The sequence below is a fragment of the Mesoplodon densirostris genome, chromosome 13 (assembly GCF_025265405.1).
Source record: "Mesoplodon densirostris isolate mMesDen1 chromosome 13, mMesDen1 primary haplotype, whole genome shotgun sequence".
In the NCBI taxonomy this organism is placed as follows: Eukaryota; Metazoa; Chordata; class Mammalia; order Artiodactyla; family Ziphiidae; genus Mesoplodon; species Mesoplodon densirostris.
The window spans coordinates 69,203,188-69,209,748 of record NC_082673.1 but is presented as its reverse complement, the minus strand read 5'-3'; the positions used below and the strand labels follow the sequence as shown (position 1 = coordinate 69,209,748).

The 6,561-nt window shown below is 33.1% G+C and overlaps 1 pseudogene; it reads left to right on the top strand.

Moving 5' to 3' along the window:
• The first annotated feature begins 5,396 nt into the window (after positions 1-5,396).
• On the top strand, positions 5,397-5,495 carry LOC132501125 (U6 spliceosomal RNA; annotated as a pseudogene).
• The last annotated feature ends 1,066 nt before the right edge of the window (positions 5,496-6,561 follow it).

Genomic DNA, 6,561 nt, shown 5'->3' with positions numbered 1-6,561 from the left:
ATGTGTATTTTATGTAAATTGTACTAGAAAATCCTATGAGATTTATATCTTATGAGATGTAATATATTATAGTAACTTTCCCTGGTGGAGGATGGGGAAATTTAACGTATAGGTTTCCAAGTAATACAGTAACTTGAAAAACTTAGGTTTACTTACCGTTTCCAAGATTCACAGTGTAATGACTAAGAGAGTAAAAATAATGAGCAAACTTGGGATTGGTCCCCGAAACACTTTAAACTCCAAATTCCATGTGACTACTTTAGAAATTCTGCTATCAATAGTACATATAGGAAAAGATTGAAAGGAAGCTTAACTTGGGTTACATCTCTCTTTAGTCTACATTTGAAGTTACTGGAAGTGGTTTCAATAAAACGCTCCCTAACCCAGAGAAAGAGAGAATGAAGACAAATTTGAGGACATGGATAGGGCACAAGTTTTCAGTGGTCATTTTCTGAGCTCTGACAGCCACACTTTACCTAAATATGCCGCTTCTGTTGTTTTATTTATTTTTGTATTTAAATTTAAAATAGTTTATTATCATCGTCTTCATCACCCTACCATCATCATCATTACATACATCAGTCATTTGGAAACTATCCCATTGAAGCACATTTTAGTGTAGACAGAATATCCTTCTTTACTTTCTTATATCTGGAGACGAAGAATTATAAACACTCAGTGAACATTTGATGATATGTTATGTCCCTCATTCCCACCATGCTAAAAAGAGGAAATCCTTGAAAGTCTAAACATTCATATTCAACTTAAACTTGGCATTACAAAACCACAAGACAACTTCATGTATCACCCTGGAGTGTGTCAAGTCTACTTCACCAACTTTACACTGACTTAGTTTTATTTTAAATGCCAGAAAAGGGTAGGTGACTGCATTTTAAGTATCTAGAATGACTCTTCTACCAGCTTTAAATTAGTGGCCATTGCTAACCCACAGAGTTCATAACACACACACAGTCCACTTGGTGGGCAGGCTAATAAGGATGTCCCCAGGGTTTGCATTATCAATGGCTCTTATTGAGTTCAGTTCTGTGGGATCCTCAAAATAATGTGCTGTTTAAATAGATTTGTCTCTATGTGTTTCTGCTCAGGATCTTTCTTAGAAGTAACTTCACTTTAAGTTTTACGTTAAAATGACAATTATAATCTCAATTAGCTAATCAAAATGGGAATGAATTTCATGCAAAATCAATTACTTAAAGAATGACATTACAGATGCTATAGTGCAAGATTCAAGGAAATGTTATAAATTTAGAAAATTTAGCCTAATAGTTCCAAATCTAGAATTTTAACTTAATAAAATCTTTATTTTACTGATAAATCCCCAAATGATGATTTTAACCATAGATTAATATCTGTATACCACATTATATAATATTATTTTCATTAGCTGCTATAAACTTTAATAGATCAATACTAATAAAAGTATCACTATAGAACCATCTATAAAATTCAGCACATGACTCTGTGAGCTTAATTTTCTGCATGTTTTAACAGGCACTGGTGTCATTTAAATAACAATCTACCAATCACATAAAAATGTAGCACTGGAAAATGCAGCCAAATCAAAACACAGAATGAAAATATCCAATAATTCCTGATAGTATTATTTGATAATTTAGCAACTGGTAGTATGATTTCAACTATGGCTTAAAGAATGAAAATGCTAATTTTGGAGGTCAGGGAGAAATATATTTACTATATGCATTAATAAGTATTTGTTCTCTATTGATAGTGTTTTTAAAAATAAATATTATCTAATTAAAGATTTTTTAATATCACCCAAAAAAGCAGAAAGGGTATTATAAAACCACAGAGATAATTTGAAACTACCAATTTTAAGGACAAGCTTAGGATAGGAGAGGAATCTAAAAATATTCTAAATGATTTTTCACTGCTCTACAATTCTAAGATATATATTAAAAAGCAGTCTACTGCCTTCTTAAAAATATATCTTGGATATCTCACTCTTTTGTAGAGAGTAACTAATTGAGTAGCCACAAAATTAAGTGGAGGAGTTTGTGTATTATTTTCAGTGGAGTCAAGAATAGGGATCTATGAGATTTTTAAAGAATGAGCTTCATATTTTATAATGCCTAACAATAGACTTCAGGTTTAATGCATTACCAAATCAATTGTACTTTGAGTAAAATATCCCGGGAACATTTGGAAGAATAAAGAGTATTGGAAAGATTATTGAACTTGGAATCAAGAAAGCTGGATTCCACTCCAAATTTTGGCATGAAAGGTATTTAAAGCTACCCACAGTTTTGATAATTATTAATAAAATATTTGAATCTAAAGAAAAGTAGAGATCTTTTAAAAGATTTTTTGAACTAACTTTAGATTTGGAGAATAGTTTAAAAATTCTAAAAAGAGTTTTCATATATCCTTCCTTCCCCTTTCTCTAATATTTCCATTTGACATAGCCACAGTGTTATTCTCAGAACCAGAAAATGAACGCTGGTACAATACTATGAAATAAACTAAAAACTTTATTCAAATTTCACCAGTTTTTGTACTAACATTTTCCTTTTGCTCCAATATCAAATCCAGGATCCCACATTGAATTTATTTATTATTTCTCTTTACTTTCTTTTAGTCTGTAAGTTCAGACTTTCCTTGTCTTTCATGACCTCGACACATTTGAAGAATATTGATAAATTATTGTATCGAATGTCAGTCAATTTGGTTGAGTGTGAGACTTCTTCATTACTATGTATTTTTGTCAAGAATATAACAGAGCTGATGTTGAGTTCTTAAAGCATCACTTCACAAGGTTCATATTGCTGTTATGTGTTATTACTGGTGATGTCGTCCTTCTTATTTTTTTCACTCTAAAGTTAGTGTCTTTCTTTTTTGGTTAATATCTATTTTAACAGTGGTATTTATATATTTACGGATCCACTATTATTTTGGCTTTATGGGTAAGAATCAACTAAAGGGTTTATTTTCTTATCAGAGGTGGATAGGAATGGAATGGAAAAAAAGCAGGTATTGGTAATATAATAGCCGAGATTAGGAGGAAGTGACATTTCTCATTATCTTTTGTATTAGAACCATAGCCATATTTCACATGCCATTAACATACCCCCAAAATAAATGAACAATTAAAATCAACCTGGATGTGGGAAAACTAAAAATGAAATACCAACAATAATAAATAAACCTAACTATTAACATGCTGTTCAGTACAACAGAAAAAGCAATTTTAAGTAATTTCAGGAAACAGTACCTTGACTGAATACTGAATAAATATGTTTCAAGAAGAAACATGGAAATATGGGTAGCAATTCTTAAATTGCTTTGTAAGTACACTGTAGTTAATAAAACAAGTACCTCGTAGCAAGTAAGAACCAGGTTTCTCACTGTTGGAGAAATAATTCACAAATAAGGAAAGGAGGACAGGCTACATTTAACTCTGTGATGTTGGATTTGGATTCGACTTAACTAGTACAAAGTTTTATATATATAAAAAATATATATATATGTATATGTATATATATATGTATATATATATACACACATATGTATATATATTTTATATATATGGTGAATTTATATGACTCATAAAATGCATTGTTGTGTACAGTTGACCCTTGAACAACATGAGTTTGAAATGCATGGGTCCACTTAAATGCAGATCTCTTTCAGTAAATATTATGGTACTACATGATCTATCATTGATTGAATACACAGATGTGGAATTGCTGATATGGAGGAGCTGAGTGCAGAGGGCCAGCTGTAAGCTATACATGGATTTTTGCCTGCATTGAGGGTTAGCTCCCCAACCCACATGCTGAAAGGTCAACTCTGGGGATATATATTTATATCCACACACAAATAATTAGATATAGACATGTTTATTTATGTGGGTTAGTATATGTACTTATATTCCCTAACACTATACACTGAGAAGACCTAGAAGCAATAGCACCCACGTGGTAAAGAGCACACCCAGAGCCCAGATGTTGGATTCTAAATGCCATTCTCCATTTAGATACGTTTAGAATGTACCAAGACTCCTTGTGGTTTCTAGGTTGTAGCAGGAGAAATACTCACAGGTATTTTAATAATGTAGCTCAAACATATTTCTTTGTTCACCAGTGTAAAAACATCTGTACAGCAAGCAAATGCTTTTCTACTAATTTTAAATAAATTAGGAAAACATCTCCTCAATATCAGCAGTTTAGAGCAGAGGTTTTCTAATCACAGTAAAGGAACTTGATGTTGATGGCAAGTCAAAACCAACTAAGGAGCCCTCAGTTCTGTAAGTCAAAGAGCCCAAGACTGCTCTGTAATTTGTTTAATTTATGCTTATATTTGCTCATATAATAATTGACATATTTCCCCATCTTACCCCACTAATAGAGCAATAATAGGCTTCTACTTTTGATTAGGACTCCCCAATACATTGCTTAATATATATTTATTCATTGCAAAAATATTTATGAAATATTAATAATAACCAATATCCAGATTCTAAAAACTAAGAATAGTGAGATAGATGTGATACAAACCACTCTTCAGAGGTAGAATCCAGAAGTAGATATATGAAAAATACACAGATATAACACAAGGTATGATTTATTAGTGTTGTAAAACAGCACAAAAACTGTGTTCAGGGAAACAGATATAAGTTGATAAATAATTGATGCTTTCAGAGAAATGTGTCATTTGAAGAGGACCATGAAAGATAAGCTTTAAAAAGGGTATGAGGATGCTAGGCTAAGGAAATCTAATGTGTCAAGGCATTGTAAAAAAGATGAATGTTTCAGTGTGTCTTGAATTCAGTGCAATCAGTTAGCTATTGCCATATAAAGGCAGCAAAATTCTTAAAGGTCATTGTGTTAAAACCACTGTCATTTATTCAGAATAGATTTAGGCTAGGAAAAGATAGGAATAATGATTTCTGCCCCCTAAGTTTATATCTTTCTCCTGGGCTCAGTAGTCAACATGGGCATGATTTTCTCATGGTTGTGAAAGAGAAGTGAGAGCAACTCTCAGCTTCTGTCACATCTGCCAACATCCAATTATTCAAAGCAAGTTATATGACCAAGTCCAGCAACAAAGAGTAGCAAATATTACTTAACCATGTAAGTAGTAGGCAGAGTGAGTATTTACAAAAATAATATAGTGCAAAAACCATATCATTACTAGTTTTCTTTCAATAAAATATCCTCCCTGCATTCTACTGAAATTATTATGGCTTTCTCTTATCTGAATATGTTTCTGAATTAAAGAACACTTATTAAATTATATTTTTGCACCAGTTATCACAGTCCACTACCTTGATTTTTAATATTTTAGCTGCTCATAGAGCATATGTTTGTAATAATGTAAGTTTATCTTGTTTGCACTAACTCAAGACAGTATATCAAGTGCTCACTTGCACAGCACATATGCTAAAATTAGAATACAGATTAGCATGGTCCATGAACAAGGATGACATGCAAATTCATGAAGCTTTCTTTTGTTTGTAACAAGTAGTAAATAAACTATAGAGACCTAATGCACAGAATAATAAATATATAGAGTAACATTATACTATAATAAAGTAATATGATAAATGTTGCTTCAATGGCAACCATGTTACAATATACAAATGTATCAAAGTAGCATGTTATATACCTTCAATTTACAAAATGTTACATTAAATATGTCAAAACTTTTTTAAAAGATAGGTATTGTTTTTACATTTCATTGTTTTTTTGCTTTATTTTGAAATGTTTTCTTTGTTTTTCTTTATTTTGAAATGTAAAACTGAAATTGAACAATGACCAGTGGGAGAAACTTATTTAAATGATTCATTTTACCTAGAAAATACCATGATAGCTGAATATGGTTCTAAACAACATTTCCACTCAGTTCTTAGAACTGTAACTTCAATTAAAAATACACCTGAAAAAAAGAATGCTTTTTTTTTTTTTTTTTTTTTTGCGGTACGTGGGCTTCTCACTGCTGTGGCCTCTCCCGTTGCGGAGCACAGGCTCCGGATGCACAGGCCCAGCGGCCATGGCTCACGGGCCCAGCCACTCAGTGGCATGTGGGACCCTCCTGGACCGGGGCACGAACCCGTGTCCCCTGCATCGGCAGGCGGACTCTCAACCACTGCGCCACCAGGGAAGCCCAAGAATGCTTTTTGATATAATAGGAAGCAGGTAAGCAAAGTAATGTAGTCCAATCTTAACATATCTAATAGTTTGAAACACGACAGGGTACATCTTCTAAGAAGAAAGTCTATATCCCAAAGTCAGTGTCTATGTGCAGGATTTCAAACTTATGTCTAGTTACTAATGTTCAGAGAATCATATTCCACTGATAGAAATTTTTAGCTTTCCTAAAATGTTTCCATGGAACATAATTCCATGTATACTCTCAGTTACTTTCCAGGGAGAATATCGGTAGGTTTAACAATGTGGTATGTTGGGCTTCCCTGGTAGTGCAGTGGTTGAGAGTCCACCTACCAATGCAGGGGACACGGGTTCCTGCCCCTGTCCAGGAAGATCCCACATGCCGCAGAGCGGCTGGGCCCGTGAGCCATGG